The sequence below is a fragment of the Ambystoma mexicanum genome, chromosome 5q (assembly GCF_040938575.1).
Source record: "Ambystoma mexicanum isolate Mex_15411 chromosome 5q, UKY_AmexF1_1, whole genome shotgun sequence".
Lineage (NCBI taxonomy): Eukaryota > Metazoa > Chordata > Amphibia > Caudata > Ambystomatidae > Ambystoma > Ambystoma mexicanum.
Genome location: NC_090933.1, coordinates 724,902,151 through 724,922,673, shown reverse-complemented (window position 1 = coordinate 724,922,673; position 20,523 = coordinate 724,902,151).

Below are 20,523 nucleotides of genomic sequence, written 5' to 3'. Positions count from 1 at the left end.
TTGGCTGAGCCTCATGCCAATGTCAGTAGACCCTCTTGCTGAGGTTCCACAGCTGAGTGATGTGATACAACTCCTGACAAGCTTGTTAAAGTCCAGTCCAGACTCTTACTTGCCTCGGCCTCTCCTTGCAGTCTAGAAACCGAGCTCTAGATTTCCATCCACCTTTGGGGCTTACTCTTCAGCTGGTCCCCTCCACTGAGTCCTGTCATCATATCCTCTGTGCTATATGACTTTGTTTGCGCTGGCCACCCAGCAAGAGAACAGGGCCTTGCGTGCCTTCTCTGCCACTGTTTCCTCCTTGCCAATGACACCTTCCAGGTAGTGTTCACCCCCCCACCCCCCCACTGCCACACCCACTTCCTGTGATGTTTAAGTCCACCTAGATGATGTTATGCTTGGCTCTTCCCTATTGACAGGGTCTGGGATAAAATGTGATCCCCTGGGTATCTGGCTTCCCCACTATTGTTATGTTACTGGTATTTATATCGCACATTACTGGCATTTCTTACCAAAGCCTATAGCTCTGTGATGAGTTTCTGTATCTTCAAGATCTACATATAACCATTAGGGATGGAGTATTGGCCACACATTACAGGCAAAACTCTCTCTTCAGAGTCCAAGATGGGATCACTTAGGTCTGGGCAGGGCCATGAAGTTGGGGGCCAGGGGACGGTGGTCTCTGCAGCTCCCACCCTGCACAGCCCCCAGGTAGCTCATGGCTCTGCTTAGCGCACCATAGCAGACCAGATGTCCTGGGCTACAGACTCCCCTCTGGGCCTCGGGGGCGGAGAATTGCAAAAGACTTGCAAAGACAGAGAGACATTGCAACATCGAGAAAGGAGTAAAGCGGTGGAAGATTAGTCAGTGCGAGACGAAAGCGAGACGAAGCTTAGCCATATGCAAGAAACCTGGTTTTACAAGATCAGAAGGAACAACGCTTTGAGACAAAGTATGTAAGGCTTTGTTTTAGTAATGCCACTTTGCCACAAACACCAAAAGCTTCCTTTGCGCATTTCTCTCCAGTGGGGTTCTGTGAAAAGGGTATTTAGGGTGCATTTTCTACGAAACATCCACGCCAAAGAGTTAAAAGTACACACGTGGCCCCGAGTTTCCATGGGTCTATTTCTTGTTTCTTAGTATTATACTCTAACATGTAGTTTACTACTCGAGGGGCTGGGAGCAGGGAAAGCACAAGTGCACATAATTATCTCATTAACAGCTACAGGACAACATGTACATCCGGTTTGTCGTGATGCCGAAATAACCCAGTGAGCATTTTAATTCCAACCTTGACCTTCAAACCAATTAGAGCATTTTATGGTCCTTGAAGGAAACATAAAACCTTGCATATGTGGAAGTATAAATCTATAACACACATAGCTGTGAGGTGAGATCATAAAGGATGTGGCATGCAGACCCAGCCGCTTATTCAAAAAATTAATGTTTTATAGTAGATTGCCTCTTTCTAAACCAAAGTACATAGTTGCAATACTCTTTTATTCAACGTGTTATTTAGAGAGCATGCTAGTGTGTCATTTTTTAAAGGAAAGTCTTCCATTACAACACCTGGACATAAATACCCTAATAGAAACCACAGGAGGCTTTTTGAATGAAAATGCTCACAATCATTAGGATAAGCTGATTTGCAATTATTTCTTCATTTACTTATACATAGTTTATAGAATCATGGCCATTTTCCATGTTTCGTAGAAACGAAAGCCTCTGAAAATGATTGTAACACATACAAAGTAATCTTTTTTTTTCCATTGTGAATATCCTGCTGTTCTAATTTTCATATAATATGGATAGTCATGAAAACGTATCCTAGTATTATACTGTAACATGTCGTTTATAACTTGAGGGGTTGAGAGCAGAGACCAGCCAATCAAAGGCTGCCCTGGGCCTGCAACACCTTGATTGGCTGGTGTCCCCACTAGAAGGAGCCAACCACCTGCGCCGGCAGGCGAAGCCAGCCCCCAGTGAAGGCCTACACTCAAGGCCTTTGCCATCAGTCTCTGCTGGTCTCAGCCACGTTGACCGCGAAGTTAGACAAGCTTAGCATCAGGTACTGTCCAAAACTGATATTGAACCCTGGGTTGAGACCCACATTGACAATAATATTTGCCTAATGTACTTATTGCACGGTATTGACGTCACTAATTTATATGAGCTTCCACCCTAAGATATCTCCCTTGCAGCCTGCCAAGATAAGAATGATGTTGCTATCATAGGCACGTGTACTGTTCAGCCTTCATTGTGTACAACTAGTGATGCTTCACATTACTATCCACACTGTGTTACTCAAATAGTCCCCACTCATCTGTTGTACACTGCAGAGTTTGCTTCACTCAGCGCTCAGCGCATAGCTAACGTTTTGCATGCACAACATGAACAAATCTGTACTGAACGCTGTGTTGATTTGAACAGTACTTCTGTTGGCCTGCACTGCCGTAATTACATGAACCCACCTCGACCAAGTTCCTTCCCCAAACCGGCCATCTGTCCGAAGCCGACTTCTATTGTTTCGTTGAATTACCCGCCCACTCAACCCCCTGCCTTGCAAGCCATGCCGCGCAGTATCCTAGGCAACACTTAAGTGAACACTGACTGACTCTGCTATGCCCGCACACACTATATATCTATGAGACCCCCTGCCACCTCTTTCCACAGCCCAGGTATCCACACGTAGTGATTCATCCCATGCCTACAGCCTGCTATCAACAATCACCTCATGCCCCTCCCCCTCTAGCATATATCAAGAACATTGCAACGAGAAACCTAAAAGAAATACGCACCCCACCGAGACCACCCACGAACACAACCTCAATGCCAAACCTTTGCACGTCATTGCCCAGACTCAGCACTGCTCCCTTACTGGAACCAGGCGTGCTTGAGCTCTTTCGACCCGCCGGGTCATGCAGGGGCCTTCCTCCTACCCAGCGCAGCACAGATGACACTGTTTTTCTTCACCACCAGTCCCGCGGGAGCCCGCCCGCCTCGCTGCATGAGGGTGCCAGCTCCCACACTTTCACCCGCGCTGAACTGCCGTGCCCGCGGCTAGCCCCAACTTTGCCTGCCCTTGCAGGCTCCAGATACACTCCGCTATTGCATGGCGAAACTAACCCTGACCCCACACTACAACTCCCATGCAACAAGAGGCCACTCAAAACTCTATTCGCCACACCATCTGCCCCAGAACGTATTGTCATGGCTCCTGTATGTCAGCTTACTATGATAGCTCTGCCCTCTTCTGGCTCACCCCCAAACCACTGCCATTTCCATAAGCACAGTGTTGCCCACTCACAGCACTACCTTAGGAATAAGGACCCCACATACTTTCATCCTCGCCGTTTTCATGCACAAACATCCCACCTGCCTATACCCCATGACCAGCTCATTCCACTTAGCGTTCGTCCCATGCTTTTTGCCTCTATAAGCAAATCTGCACTACCAATTGATAGTGTCCATCTACAAACAGGATACACCCTACCTCAAACCCTCCCAACTAGTCTCAAGGGTAGACATACCAGACTTAGGTTATGAAATCCTCCTGGCCAAACTTGAATCCTCCCTACAGTCCACCATTAACATACGTCTCCTCTATCACCAACCCTCACACTCTGGTAATCCTGAAACTGACATCCCCATCCTCATCTCCCCTCACCTCAAGCCTAATACCAAATTTCTCCTCCTAGGTGACTTTAATCTTGGCCACAACGACCCCTTCGACCAGATGGCATCCGCCCTTGTATCTCCTTGAGGAGATGAATTTCACTCTATTAGTCCACTCTGCAACCCACGAAAAAGGAAGAATACTCACAAACCAGTCCCAAACAATTCACCCCCCAAAGTCATTTTAGCATCCTACAATTCCACTTCGCTCTCTGCAATTGTTGAACTTGCACACTTCAAAAACACCTCCTGTGAAAAGAATTATAATAATAATTGGTTCACCAAGGACATAGCCTACCTCTGGAAAATGAAATGTGCCTTTGCACATCTCTGGAGAAACAACCCTATTCCCGCTAACAAAGCAACCTTCCAGCGCTCAGCTGACATCTGTAAACTAACCATCACGGACACTAAAGCTAACATCCTTAACACCAAAATCTCCATGCAAGTTCCGATATCAAAGAACTCTTTAAAATTCTTAGAGAGCTCAATTCCCTAGTACCCCCTTCTGACAACTTCCCAAAGGATAAAGCTTGGTGCACTCTCATCCAATCCTCCCTGGACACCAAAACACGGACGCTAAAGAACAAAGCTATCCATAAAAAATCCCTCCTACGACCCCTGCTACCCTTGCCCCCTGTCAGTGCTTCCACAACTACAACTCCTCCTCCCCAATTTCAATTCTCTGCCATCTCCACCCCTGAATTCCTCACCACCATTCAGCACCTGAAAGCTTCCAATTGTGCGGGCAACATCGTCAAAATGTGCACAGAACCCTTGTCCCCTACCATAGCTAGTTTTATCAAAGCATCTTTCAAGTCCAATTCCATTCCCACTGCCATCAAAGAAGCATGGGTCACGCCTCTCCTCAAGAAACCCACTCTAGACCCTGCCATCCCTACCAACAACCACCCCATCACCACCGTTCCATACCTCCTCAAAATCCTCGACCGCACTGCCTACTCGCAACTGCAATTACATCTGGAAAGCCATAATTTACTAGGTACCCACCAATCAGGCTTCAGATCTAGAAACAGCAGTGAATCTGCCCTCCTTAACCTCAAGATCCAGCTGGACCACATTAAGGATAATGGTGAGCTCGCTATCCTCCTACTGCTAGACCTCCCTGTAGCTTTCGACCTTGTAGATCATGAAATCCTTTGTAAACACCTCGCCACCACCTTCCACCTCGCCCCTGAAGCCACCCTATGGTTCCAATCCTTTCTTTCTGACCGATCCACGAGGGTCTTTGCGGGCCACGAGTCTGATGACCCCATACCTGTCTCCTACACTGCCCCACAGGGCTCCTGCCTATCCCTCACCCTCTATAACATGCATACCAAACCCCTCTTTGACCACCTTGACAGCCTCAACATCCCATATACGAACTTTGCCGATGATACGCAGGTCCTCCTCAAAATCACTGGCAACCATGACCTAGATTCCACCAACATCAATCACGTCTTCAGCATCATACAGGCCTGGATGGCCACCCATCGTCTCTGCTTGAATGATGGAAAAACAGAGCTCCTCATTGTGGGCTCCCCATACCGCCTCAGACTCCTCAGCCCCGCCTTTTCTTCCTTTGCATAGATGGCAACACCATCCCCTTCTCCGCCCATGTAAAATACTAGGCTGAACTTAACATGCAAAAACATGTCAAAGCTATAGCTTCCTCTGCAGCCTATTCTAACAAACTTATAAACCTTTCCAGGAAATTCCTCACATCTAACAAATGTCTCACCCTAGCGAGAGCCATCATAGGTAGCAAATTAGGCCACTGCAATGATATCCTAATAGGGACCTCCACCAAAAACATCAATAAACTTAAACTGCTCCAAACAACGCCCTCAGAGCAGTATGGGGCCTGAAGCACTCCGACCACATCTCCCACATCAGACGGGAGGCATATTGGCTTCCCATCAAAGCCTGCATCGAATTCAAACTCCTGGCCATCACCCACTGCTGCTTACACAACACTGCCCCTCTTACCTCACCGACTGTATCAACAGGAAACACAACCTGCGCAATCTCCACTCTTCCACCACATCAGCCTTGAACATATCCAGATTTGTTCAAAAGAGAGCTGGGGCTCCTGCTTCACCACCATCGCTCCCACACTCGAATGCTCTCCCTCAGCAGATCCAAGACGAACCTGCTTATGCACTCTTCCATAAGAAAGTAAAAACTTCATTGTTCAACAAATATCTGTAATTAAGATGGACTTCCCTACTTTCTCTGAACCTGACTCACAATCTATGATGTAACGGAACTACCATGCTCTGTATGACTCACGTTCTATGATGTATGCTTTTACCATACTGTGTCCATCGAATCCTAACGTTGTACCTTTAGCGCTGTGATACCTTCGCGTCTGGGTGCTACAAACAAATATAATAAATAAATAAATAAATAAATACATAAATAAACGTCATGATAACATATACATCCATATGATTCCTTTTATTTGTGCATCCCGGAATCGGATGGGGGGGCGGGAGAACTTCCTGTGGCCATATGTTATTCCAAAGATGCTAGATCAGCAAAAATTGAGACAGGATTTATTATGACTTGGCCCAGGTGATTGAATAGGCTTCATTTTGCCTCTTCGGACTGACACTGAGAGACTCTGAGTTGATCCTGCATGCCTGTGTCCTGGTCAGCAAACTATAGCGGTTCTAGTGGGCCACGCCACGTCTGATTTAGAGAGTTGAGAGCAGCAGGTTGTTACTGTTCGGTGGGTGCAGATGGGCTACTACTGGCTGAGAGCAGTAGATTTAGCTTTTGCCAAGAAAAGGACTGCCAGCAACGCCTCTTTGTGTTCTAACAGTAGGTGCATGTGCTCACTGTGGTGCCAGGTTATATAGTTCCCTGGGAAGATGGCATTCAGATGCCAGGTCTATTTTCTATTAACCTTGCCTGTGTGTGGCATGACTTTGATTCCCCCAATGGGCCATTTTTAATTGGGCTTCCTAATTCTCAGTTACAGGCATAGACAGGCTATAAAGCAATACCTGGTGGCCATTTTAATGTCAGGTCCTATTTGTCCATTTGATGTTGAGGATCTTATTCCCAAAAACAGGAGGGGACATTTTATAATTAGTCACTCAAGCAGAAATCCATTTCCATACAATGGTGGGAGCCATTTCAAGAGCAGGCATTCTATTCAAATCCAAACAATTGAGTTTCTCTGCATCACTCCATATTCTTGTATCTGGAGAAAAGTAGAAACAAAGCAATGTCAATGCCAGAGTTGATTTTTATGTGTATGTCCTCCTCCTCCCGTGACTTCTTCATCACTGAGAGCAAAGCTTGTCGGGCGACTTATGTATGGTCTTCTACAGTCTGGTACATATTTCTCCACCGGTTGACAACATGTTGCTCATAGCTAGACACAAATGATAAGGCCCAATTTGGTGTCCATTTTAAAATCAGGCAGACACCTATTACAAAACAATTTGAGAAATGACAGTATTCTGTTTCCCCCATTTTTGCACTAATTTTCAGGATTTAGGATCTAACAAGATTTCAAAGTTAGGTTTTCCTCCAAATTCAATTCTTGAGAGCAGGGGTTTGTATTTGGGCCAATAGAATTAACTTCAGATTTGTTGCACCAAATAATATTTATTTACATCTGACACATGTTTTTTATTTTCTCAGCAATGTTGGTGACTGCAAGGTTTTGGAGCAGCCATAACTTCTGGCATTGATCAGGGCAACCCTTCAGACCATTGTTTTTCAGCCTTCCATGCCATTACAGAAGAGGAAATACCATATGCTAACCAGGCTTGCTCCCACCCCAAAAGGGGCAGTCCAGTCTGAACTGCCAGGTCACATACCTTTTGTACAAGATCACAAGCAACCCTGCACATGTTTTGGCTTCATCAGTGAGGTGTAGCTTAGTTCTCTAGGTAAATCAGGCGCAGGACTCATGTCTGGGTATGCACTCTAATAGGATCACCTAGCCGGAGGAAAATCAACAACCATCAAAAAGTGAGTCCATTGATTTTAGCAGGAACATTTACGAAAAATATGACTTCACCTGCCGTGCAGACCAAAAAAGGCTCAGAGCTATATATAACTTCAAGCCCTGATTGAAACCTCTAAACAGGAGCGCTTTTATCACCATATACTATAGAAACAAAGCCTCAACATGACAATATGTCAGCACTTTGGAAAAGTTGCAGAAACTGGGCTACCATGGGCTCAAAATAATATGCCCCCTCAACTTGACCTCAAATAATTCGATCAAAAAACCGTAAACTGGCCACCAGACGAGAAAACTCTAGAACACTATTGGTTAACCACTATAGTTCCATGTCTAATGTTGAAACCAAAAGTTCCCCTTCGATCTCCTTGAATCATGAATCCACAGAAAACACAAGCAAAGAAAATCAACCGCAGACCTCTACACCCTTGCTCCCCTGCTGTCCTCAATAATTCAGCACACGCCACCTGTATCAGCAAAATTATGAAAGAAGTGAATCGAGTTAGACCAAAACACTGACCCTTATAATTCCCTCTTCACACACTCTGGCTCGCAAGATTAGCAACCCAACCTGCCTCCAAAGAGAATTCTTAGCAAGGCACACCCAGAAAGCACTTGGACCAACTTAAGAATTCATCTATCAAAGCAACACCAGGAGAATGTTTAGACCTTAACAAATCAATACTATGAAAACTAGAAGGAAAAACACAGGGCAAATTAATGCCCTATGATTTAACCGCCATTTAACCGACATCAAAGCAATGCTAATCAAAAATCAAGAATCAGAATTCCTACTGTCAGGTTTGTTCAGGGTAGAGATTGAAATCTCAATTTAGGTGTTATAGTTAAAATGCTTGTCTCATGTTAGTAATGTAGTGATATATCTGGTCCAGTGATTGGGGTGCCACCCCGCTGTCATGCTACCCTCTCAAAATTAATAAAGAAGGGTGTTGGTTCCTCACCAGGTCTGATCTTCCGTGGGATAGACAGGGGTACTGTGCATTGTTCATGTTTCTCTGCCATCATACTCTGTACGGCTGCCAATGTCTCCCTGTGCTGGTGACTAATATGTAACTAGCCCTTCACTAGGGCTCATAGTAGGCCTGCCATCCTCTTTTGGCCAGGATCCCTTTGGGTTGTTCTTCCTATGACCACTGGTGTGGTAACAAATATTTGTTCTTCTGATTTCAGTTGACCTGGTCTGAATGTGTTGTCTCAGCAAAGATCTGATGCTTGAGTCCCCTCCACTTGGGCCTGGCCTGCCTGATGGGGTTTTTCTTGGATCTGTGATGTTGATTCCCTCAATTCCCTACCACTCCTTTTTGTCAAAATGGATTTTCCTTCAAATAGGGTGGACTGACATGTTAAATTATCCGTCTCTATTTGCCTTGAACTGGCCTTCACCTCCTTCGGGGTCCAGACTTGCTCCCAGACCTATTTGTCCCAGGGTCTAGAATCAACTATAACCAAAGACTGGGTGTGTGCTGTCAGCTTGTCCATTCCTTCAGCTTTAGTTGACCTCAGTTTCAGGGTTGTCTGATCCTATTCTGAAACCATCTCTGGCAGAGCTGCACAGTATCAGAGTCTCAAGGATGGTCCAAAAGTTTTTATTATTGATTTGTAGGCCCTGTGTCCACCCCCTCTCTCTCTCGTACACCTCAAGATTCCATGCCTAGTCCAGGCGTCCTAAATCTCAGGTTGATGCTACCGACGATCAGTAACCCTTACTGTCAAAGGGCTGTCTTTACTAATAGTTTTCTCCCTAAGGCGCTGGCTTACTGACTCCCTCAGGGCTTTCCTAGTTGTCCCTGCTCTATCCATATGTTAGCGTTCTAAGGGAATCAGGTTTGTGCTTTACCCATGCTCTCCTCCTACTACCCTTCTTCTACACAAATATCCTTTCACTATGTACTGGTCATCTCACACTCATTCCTTACTCTGTCTTTTCTACCCACTCTTTTCATACCCACACCCATTCACATGGCAGAACCACTGCCACCCTGATACTAATACCTTTCCAATAGTCTCCTTCACAGGCTGCTTCTTCTTCCTTTCTCCTGTTGCTCTTTTGGTTGTTCTCCACCTTCACCTGGAAAAACCCCACTTCCTGCTTCGCTGATTCACCTTAAATCTCCCTCTCCTCTCTCTGATGGGCCCCTTTCCCTTGACCAATTCTGTATTGTCTCCTTCACCCTGGGCGTGTATGTGTGAGCAAGACTGTTAAAAGAAGTACTAAGCCCCTCGTACTTCTTCCGTATAGGCTTGCCCCGCATCATCGATAATTACATGGATTTGACATCCGAAACGCGTAGACCAGAAACTGAATGTTGGGACTCTGACAAAGACCAGGAATGGTACTATAATCATACCAAGGAAAGAAACTTGTTGGTTTAATGGACAAAAAATAAGCGAACGTTGGTTTGATGAGAAACTATTAGTTCAAATCAACTTGGTTAAAAGGTCTGTTATGGTGAAATTGGAACTATGACGACTGATTGTAATGTTGCTTACACATTGTTTTACATGTGTTTTTGAATTTGTAGTAAATATTGTTTTATGAAAATTGGAGAATTGTTGTGCAGTGTCTTTGATCTGCCAACAAAAAGATATCTCTGGTGAAAAGACAGAAGTAGGAATGAAGTGTTTAACATAAGAACTATGAATAGAGTGTTTGTATCTATTAATAAAGTTTAGGAGGTTCTCCACCCCACAAGAGTGCATAGGGGTTTTGCTTTTTGGTAACAACGGTTCATATGGGTATTTTGTTCAATCCTCCTTGTTCTCACCTTCACCATTTGATGTCACCCCTCCTCCCACTCCACTTTACTACTGACCTTTCTATTCTACTACCCCACACTCTACTACTTCCCCCTCTACTCCCAATACTCTACTACCACTACTGCCACTCCTCTCCCACTGCTACCCCTCTCCTCCTACTACCCTTCTTCTACACAAATATCCCTTCACTATGTACTGGTCTTCTCACGCTCATTCCTTATCCCTGCCTGTTTTATCCCACCAGATCTACTGCCAACTGCGGGCCCCATGGCCCCTACAAACATATGATGACTGAGCTAGATACACACATGTTAGTCCACTAAGCAATGCTCCTTCATTGGGGGCCAACACACCCTTGCTCAGCTTAAACAAAGTACCCTGGCATACAACTCTGAATACCCTACTCCGAGCACCCCCTACTCACACCCAAACAGAATCACCTGAATTGTGTGATGGAGTATGAGATTGTCTCCTACCCGTAACAATCGAGCTAGTTACACAGATGTGGTACCCCAATAAGGCATACTCATCATCCTACCACCATACTCCCCTTTTCCTCTGTACCGGTTGTGGTCTCTCAACTCAGATCCCCACCCGCTTCATCCCTACTCTCTTTTTGAAAAGATCTCCCATGCAAATGTCCTGGGCATAGAAATGACTCCTAGGAAAGTGCTCATAACAGTCATTACCTCATAGCTAGGACACATCTCCCAACTCATCAACACTTCAAAAGAAGGCTAGAGCCCATCAGTTTCCCCCATTTTGATTTTCCACATATTTTATCTTATTCTTCATTGTCCTTGGCCTCAAGCCCAGGGATCGTATCTCTCCAGCTCTGAAATCTCTTCACTGGCTCCTCGTGGCTGCAAGGATCAAGCTCAAGACACTTTGCATAATCTACAAGGCTTTCTGGGGCCTGGGACCGCTCTAACTCTAACTTTATCTGCAAAGCATCTTCCTTCTCGAGCTCTCCGCTCATCTACCTCCAACTCTCTGAGGGTCAGACGCTTCTCCAAGCAGAGAGCTGGGGCAGATCTCTCTCTCCTCAGCTGGGGCCTTCCCCTGGAACGGAACAGCCTCCCTGCTGTTTTCAAACTTGAGCAGAACCACAGCAACTCAAGACCTTCCTTTTCGCTTCTGCTTTCTCCCTTCCTCTCCCCTGCCGATGTTCCTGATTGCTCAATGCACTGGTCACCTGTCCATCTACTGAACTGGGGCCAGCCTCCTACATGTCCAGTTGCCCTTGCACTGGCCCCGGGCTCCCCCAGCACTAAAGGGTCAATACCTGCAACCCTACAGTCCCTTCACTCTGCACTTATGAGCCACGTGCTGGATGCACCCCTGATCTTTCTGATTTTTTTTACTCTGCTGTTTTTGGATTAGGTAAAAAAAAGTTAGCATATAGAATCCAAAAATGTATCATTTGACCCCATTATAAAGCGCTGTAACGCCTTTAGAAACTGTGCGACAAAAATGTACAAATCAATAGAATAAATAATATGTTCTGTCCCAGCCTTGAGCGGGAATGGCCGGTGCATGCAGGAGAGTTGTTATACAAGGCCCTTGAATGGAAGAAGGGGGTCGTCTAGGTATGTCCTATTGTAACAGTGCTGTTGGTAGTATGTACGCTGTAGGCGCATGCGCAGCCCATAACGAGGCTCGCGCATGCGCGTTGTTAATAAAGGAAGTCCCGGCCAACCCCGTGCTGGCAACACGTGTCCCGTGTGTGTTCCTCGACCCAGAGCCGCCTTGTCGCTTTATAAATTCAAATAAAAAAAATAAGATAAATAAATAAAATAAATAAACGTGGGCGACAGTGTCAGCTGATGATGGAAGGGAAGCCGTCTAAAGGTATTCCCAGACGTCACGATGAATTCAAAGGATCCCGTCCGTCACTGTCTGCCGCGGCTCATTGAGTGGGAGGGGCGTGCCCGGACGTGGGCTCATAGGTGCTGCGCCTTTAAGGAATCACAAGTACTGCACCGCACTGATGCAGCCCAACCTGGGCTCAAGCAAGTCCGAGCCTGTTAGTGTTCGCACGAAGAGGACTCCTAGACCAGCGGGTACGGCCGAAATGCCCCTACTGGTTGTAGAAATAAAAAAAGGATCTACCTGTGGTTGGGCCCCTCCCGTAACAGCGCTGACAAGATAATGATGGAATCGGAGCTGCCTAGAACTATTCAACAGTGGTTATGATTAATGTAAAGCTTTCTATCCACTACTGTTTGGTGTTTACGAGTAGTAATTTCGTACATTAGCTCCGTAAAGTGCCACAAAATGCTGGATTGACGTAAACGAATATAGTTCGTGGAACTCCAGCGAGCACACGATTGCCTTATTTTCCATGCAATTTGTTTTATGTAGTTCCCACGTGAATCATTTTTCAAGTGAATGGTTGTGGTACGATGCATTATATTAATAGTTTATTTAAAGTGCTACACATGCCTTTGTTTGGTCTTTTTGGCGTTGTTATAGAAAACAAATATTGTTTTTTTCTGTCAGCCTAGGTACCTGTGAACTGACAACCTTCAATTGCACAGACAACTCTCAGAATCATGAATGTGTTGTTTTGTTTCCCTGGCGATGCTGAAGTATTTCTTGAACGTGTTTATACGCAGATGACATCACCTCCGGAGCACGTGCGTTCCCTTTACGGGCAGCAGGGCATTGTTTATAATCTGGGTCCAGATATTGCTCTCGGAGTATGAACATGATTAATGCCTGGCTGGGATAATTGTTTCCCAGCGTTGGCTGCCCATTAATTGTCCACAGATGGGGCTGTTGCGGAGTCCACCGGGGCCCTCTTTGTTGTGCCAAAACAAGTTATTCCCAAATATCAAAGTGTGCAGCTATGCCCTTCTTGCTGTATTTGCCCTGTGCAAAGCTCAAACTGGGGCAATACATGTGTATGATTTTCAGCGGACATTTCATATCAACACAACATCCATGCACGTTGACACAGGGTATGGACATTTGATGTCAGAAAATATGATTTCAAAATGATATCTGAGAGCATTACTGATATGATAGGTTATTTATGACGCGGTTAATACCCAGAGGTTTCCTAAACGCAGACCCAGGGATGGTTGAACCTGTGGTGCTCCGTGTTCTCTTGATTTCAAGGCTAGCACCTTGCCCCTGAGCTATTCTCCCGAGACTTGACTAATTGGCTGTCAGGCCTGACGGGAAATGCAATCATTGTCCACCCAGTGTTGCAGTTAGCCTGCTCTGAAGACGGAGATCCACAGGTGGACTGTGGCATATTTACATTCTGGCAGCACTGATTCTATGAAGGCTCTAAGATACCACAAAGGAGTCCCTCGTTTGTAAAATGAGTACCCGGCAGGGTACATGGTAAAGCCCCTGCTCTGAGCCGCCTCAGAGCTGGAGGCTGCCATCTTCCCCCGCCGGATAATCAGGTATGTGTTCCACTGTGACCCCGTATCCCTATTGCTATCCTGCCACCGCCCACCCACCTTTTTCACATATGTAGCCTTCTCTCTGACCCCCACCCCACTTTTGCTGCTGTCCCTCATTTGCACCAGAAACAGAAGTGATCCCGGCCCATTCCTGACACGTGACTAGCTGCAATGGAAAGGGAGAAGGGACTACATGTAGTTCTATTCCCCTGCCCCCCATCCATGGTGGCCATCTTATTTTGTTGAGAAACGGTGACCATGCCGTTTCTCAACTTTAAAAGAAAAAACACTAATATCTGGCCTACTAGGGAAGTTAAACTAAGAAGGAGACAAATCACAGCAGACCTCAATTGGTGCAGGTTTTGTCAAAACAAATCAATTGTTGAAACCTTGCAACATTTATTATTGGAGTGCACAGCCCCGGAACTTTCGAGTTTAAGAAATATTCACTTTGCCAAATATGTTGTGTATTTTGCTCAAATAGACCCAAGTAACAGATGGGTCGCTCTGGCTGCAACTGAATGTATGGGCATAAGGATTGCCACCATCAATTTTTTAAAATCTCTAAACATGGACTGACTGATATACATTATGTTAAATTGCCAATACTCTTAAATTGTGAAATATTGACTTGGAAGATGGTTGTAATTGTAATTGTAAATGGTTGTTTATTGATCTATTGCTCTTATTTATGAAAGAATGGATTTATGTAATATGTATAAAACTGAAAAAGTTGCTGTAATGCAACTATATTCAATAATAAAAAAATAAAAAATAAAAAGAAAAAACACTATTAGTACCCCGCAGGTAATGCCCCAGGCCTCGTTAACTGGCTTCTCACTGGCCTGGGGCATTACCTGGCCCGATAATGCGCCTCCTGCTCCGGCCCAGAAAATGTTCTACCACTCAGGCTTGGGCTGGGAACCAAAAGAGGCCCTGGAAATAATGTTCAAAGTGGCCACATATTACACATTTTTAGCAAGACCAACCCTTTACCACACAAAAGGGGCCCAGGTTTGCACAGGTCCACTGGAACAACTCCCCTATAGGTCACTCCACCCCTGCTAGCACTCCTGTACCTCGGTGGGGTGGCATCTTGCCACCAACTGGGCCACCATCCAGTGCTGCTGCCCACAGTGTCAACATATTTGGGGGTGTGGCTGCAACGTCCACCGGCTTATTGGGAGTGATGGGTGCACTACCTGTGGCAGAGGTGCGTTTAGCAAATACGAACCAACAGATCATAAAACTTAACATGCACGCAAATGTTTGGCTGCCTCTTTAAATACATCAATGTCACTGTCATTTTCCTCTGGCACTAAAGGTGGCAATGGAACATGTTGACCATCTATCCACAGTAAACAGAGCAAACATATTTTTGTTCTGCATGGTACTGTTGGAAAAATGCAGGCACAATCATTACTGAATTGATGAGTTTACCTATCAAAAACTGCAGGAAGTCTTCTGGCAGGTCCGCTCCTTCTAGCCAGTGGCCTTCCCTCTAGCCCAGCCCCTGTGGTGATGCTGACTGCCCTGTTATCCTGTCTGTTCCAGGCACCCCTTTGGCCAGCTGATGGCACTGGTGAAGGCCCCCCACCCATCACAGTCAGGCGCTAGTGTGTGCTTAAGATTCAGTAAATTGGCTGTCTGCCTGCACAATAGCGCACATCTCTTACTATACTCTGATGTCTTAAGTGAGATTCCATTATGGCTGTGTTTGATGTTGCTAGACTGTAATGTTGGGGTGTGAATTAGCCTGAGGTATGTCCATTGGTGGGTGGTCCTATGTCATTTCGCTTATGTGTTATGCAAGTACCATAAGACCCAATGTATACTGTGATATCGACTTCAGAATAACTCTCCCCATACATCATACTGGTGCATCCTGAATATTCCTACCATCACCATTATGTCTTTTAGTGCAATGCAGTGGTTCTGGACCCCTCTTTTGTGAGTAACAAGCAACCATAAGCCCTTGAAGCCTCACTGGTATATGTTGTCAATCAGGGGGAGACATCAGGCCCTCTTACGTTGTTGGATTTCTCCACCATGGTCGACCTACCTTGCTATTTTGATAAGGTTAAGTATGGGACTATTTCTTGAGTCGCTGGGACTATAAAACATGGCCACATAAAAAAGAAAAAGAAAACTGAGATGGTTTATCTGTAATCATGGGTTATAACTAGACCATCTGAATCTCAAACAGAGGTGAATACTAACAACTCAAATTCATGATCTTCAACAGTGCTTGGAAGTACTGCCCCGAAAGATAATAGTTAAAACGTGAAACTGATATCGGACACCCCAGTTGAAAAAGTGGTAACTCTATTGCCACCACTTTTCCAGCCACATTACTGCACTGCTATATTACGAGTTTTGGCTCTACAGGGGAAGATTTACCTCCAATAAAAAAATCAATTTCTATGAATATCAAAAGACAATGCCAAATGGGCTTGTCAAACACACCAGTACCTCTTCCTATACAGCCCCAGCAGGATAGGAAATGGGCCGGAACGGCACTCCTGCAAAGCTTGCTTTACCCGAGCACTGCTCTGTCCCCCAAGCGGAGTGCTCACAGGCAATCAGCCCTCACTTCAAGGAGCAGACTGCTTTCAAAAGTCTCTGCAAGGGCGACTGAATACAGAAACAGCTCACATACTGTGTTGCAGCTGCCCAAATTGGTATATATTCCTAAAAGAAATAGCACAATCCCCAACGCAGGGGCTCTATTAATATAGCATTTAATCACTTGTATTCATTATTCGTTTATACGTTATTTTAATTATTAACAATACCAACCTTCATATGCCAGGAAACGTGTGTAGGTTAGTAAAGTGAAAGAATGTTTGATCAAATTCTTTGGGCATGCGATCGCTATTAATTCTTAATAAAAGCAGCCACGCCGGCTACATGGCTATGAGTTTCGCCCCCAAGCTGGCTTTTTGAAGGCAGTATTCATTTTATTCAAAATTGTCCATACAGAACTACTGTTCTTCTCACAATATCTCCATCTAACTCAATAAAACATGTAAATCAAGGTATTCCAATCCAAGTGTATACTTGCTCCTCTTGAGCTTCCCGTTTAAATTGTCCAGTAGTGTGCTAAAATTGTGTGGCTTCACTTCAATCAATATAGCTGGAATTAATATTCAGAAAGATATATATGATCAAGCTTCGCGAAGCAGGGCGTTCTCTGCTTGTTCCCATGGCAGCGTGTGCTGGAGCCTATATATTCCTATTCTATGTCCTGCAATCTACAGCCATTTTTTTTGTTATGCTGAGTAATGTGACCAATTAAAACAGCAGAGTCAAACTTCCATTATTCGTTCAAAATGGGTGTCTTACTAAATCACTATAAAACATGTTTAAAATTTAAAATTGTGAGCATTTGTCTGCTCCCATAATGCTCTGTGCTTTTATGTAAATCAACGGGATTGGAAGAGATACTGTGTTCTGTGACCTGGCAAGGGGTCACGCTCCTCCTCCCCACGGATCTGCTGCTCTTCTCCATGGCCCTGCCCTTCCTCGCCACACCCTGCCCCTCCAAGGAGGAGAGGGTTCCCCCAGTAATTGTTTTGCATTTCCAGCAATGAGCCCCAGAATGCAACTGCTGTGAATGTATTGCCCAAAACCTTCTGTTCCCCCATCTTACAACACCCCGAAGACTTTATCGTCAATTATTTTCCTTTATCTTGCTGAAAAAACATATTGAAGATAACAATGATGCAAATTGCAGTGAATGAACAGAAAGGGAGGTTTCCACTCATTAAGGAGAACGATTGTGAATTATTATATAGTATTTGCTGTGCAGTAGCTAGGTGGAGATGTGCTTAGCAAATAGAAAGTTTAAGAGGTTTTGGATCCACACAAAGGGGTGTCCCTGCTACAGCGCCACTATGAAAGTTACCCCATTATGGTGCGACAGCAAAAAAGACTCAGAGGCTAGCAGAAAAATGATAAAACAGACAGAAAGCTAAAGTCCCCATGTTTGACCGCTAATACATATGTCGATACAGATGGAGAGTGCCTGTGGATTCCCCACAAGGGATCTCTATGTGAGAAATCCGCCCGCCCACCGTCAGTGAAGCCGTATAGTTTCCATGCAGTTTCAAAATCTGTTCATGGCTGGTTTATTTGTATGGATAATCCATGCAGGTATCCCACACATCGGAATAATTATACATGCGCAATCAGGGGCACAACAAAACCTACATTTCAGGGGGAGGCATGGGGGAGCAGGGGCACTTCAGAAAATTTGGAGGCTCCGCCCCCACTGTTCTAACCCCCTCCTCCATGGTCTGGTGTGGGGACCAACTATCAAATAATATGATATGATAGGTTATTTAGAAAGTGCAAAATACCCAGCGTGGACCCGGGGATCGAACCTGTGCTGCTCCTTGTCATCACTTTGCCCTTGAGCTAGCCTCCAGAGAATATATTTTAAAGCGCATTATGCAGAGAGGCTATGGAATTTTTCTTGAAAGTAGCAGTTTTAAAGTTTTACTGCATTTGTTCAAGTACATTTTTCTGAACAAACACAGTAAAACTTTAACACCACCCTTTTCAGGGAAAGGCTTCCCTCACCTCTCTGCCTAATAAAATGCAAGTGCACACATCCAGGGGTGCACCTGAGCTAAAATGTAGGCGAGGGCTAGCCCTTCAAATGTTGGGAGAGGCACTAACTTCAGAGAAGGTGGAGAGGCAAACTTACTTGTGTAGGGGCACCTAACTTCATTACTCATTATAATGAGACTATTCTAGTGCAGCTTCAATGTTACAATCAGTTAACTTTCGCCTTTAAGTCTGAAACAGCCACTTCTTGCAGATCCTGAAGGTCCTAGAAAGTGTGAAAATGGCAGATGGTGTGCAATGAAAGACTCAATATCGTAGCATAACAGGACATTGCAGAGGGTAGGCAGTACTTTGACAGACCAAGCAACTTCAGTGGCTGGGAACAACAGGGGAGAAAATGTAATGTTGGTTCTACCGCACGCTATACTTGAAACTCTGGTGAACTGTCTGGCTGGTGAGACTATGCCTACCTGTTGATCAAGTGATAGGAGACTGGGGCAGGGCCAGTGCAGCAATAATGCATTTCTATGTGACAGTTTTGGAGCCACTAGCAGAAGAGCACCAGGGTACACCAATTTGTCCCTACAATTATTAAAACTGTCCTATTGTAAGGGTGTAAATGTAAACACTTATAAGCACTCCAATTTCTGCAGTTGAAGTCGGGGAGAGATTCATTTTTTGCGTAGGATCACACACTTATGCTAAACAGCGAAGCAGGGATTTTAACCCACTCTGCAATTTGGGCACTGCCACCTTTTTCCACGCTTTACGTGGAACAAACATTTAAGTTTTGGGTGTCAAGACCTACAATAATACTGTCCTATAGAGTTTACTTGCAAAATACACAAATTGCACAGTAAAGCACCATGACAACATGTACATCCTTACAGCAGCATGTTGGGCCAAAATAATATCAGTGTACCTTTATTTTCCACATCTTGAATGACAAACTATAAGATGCAAAAGGCAAAATATCTATTTACCCACTTTATTTTCAGCGTTTTAAGACACACAATAAAATAAGTTGTGTCATAAACTCACTTATGTTTGGAGATTCGTCACAACCCTCCAGCGTGTTGTTATGTTTGGTTTAAGAACGTTCAATTAAGGACATCAAAGCAAACATTACTTTTTAGCATATCAAACTATTAGACGTTATGGGTATGAAAACATTTTCAAAGGGTGCTTTATTGTGTTGCTCCCTTTAACTGTCACAGATTTGGAAGGTGACTGGTGGTCTTTCAGTTGGAAATTCACCATCATGCATAAGAAAGGCTCTGCTACTGATGACAAAAGAAACGTGTTGTTGAGTTCATCAGGGACGCAGCCTGTGTGTCTCAGGGGGGCAGTGACTTGGGAAACGGGCAGCCCTTGATCATCCGAGCCGAGCAGATAGTAGATTTGCCTCGGAAGAAACAAAATACACTCAGATGCATGTTGCTGATCCTTTGAACTGTTAAAGGGAACGGAAGCGTCGGCCTATAGCTAACATTTCAGGGTGGGAGGGAGGGGGTTCAGCCTGGTGAGCTCAATGACGTTGCGTGCCTGTGCGCAATACATGTTTTACCATGAAATACCTCACTGAAAGCTACCACCTGTTCACACCCATGGTGGTGCAACAAAGCAGCACTACAACAATGAAAACTAATCAGAAATGCTCAGTAAACTGGCAGCACCTGAAACCAGGCATCGATCTGGAGGCAGAGTCAGAATAGCAGCGGTAAAATGCCCACATTCTGTAAAGCACAGGACACTGGACGTAGCAGCCCATTTCATTGCCTGACTATTGAGATTATTCTGATAGCTTAACTCTAATTACACAATTGAAATAGGAGTAGGCTGCAAGAATGCAGAAGGAAAATCAGGGGTGAGTGTAGACATTTTGGAAGCAAAGGGCATGGTGGAAGCACACCGAATTTGAAGGAACTGTCTGAACAAATGGGAAGATACTGTACTTTTTTTGTGGAGGGAAGCCAGGGATTTACCTGTAGCAGCTTTTAGTAGATGAATTTTGTAGCACAGGGTCAGGTATACATAGCTCCATAAGTCTAGCATTACCAGGGGTATTCTGTGTCTTGTCTACCCAGCTCATCC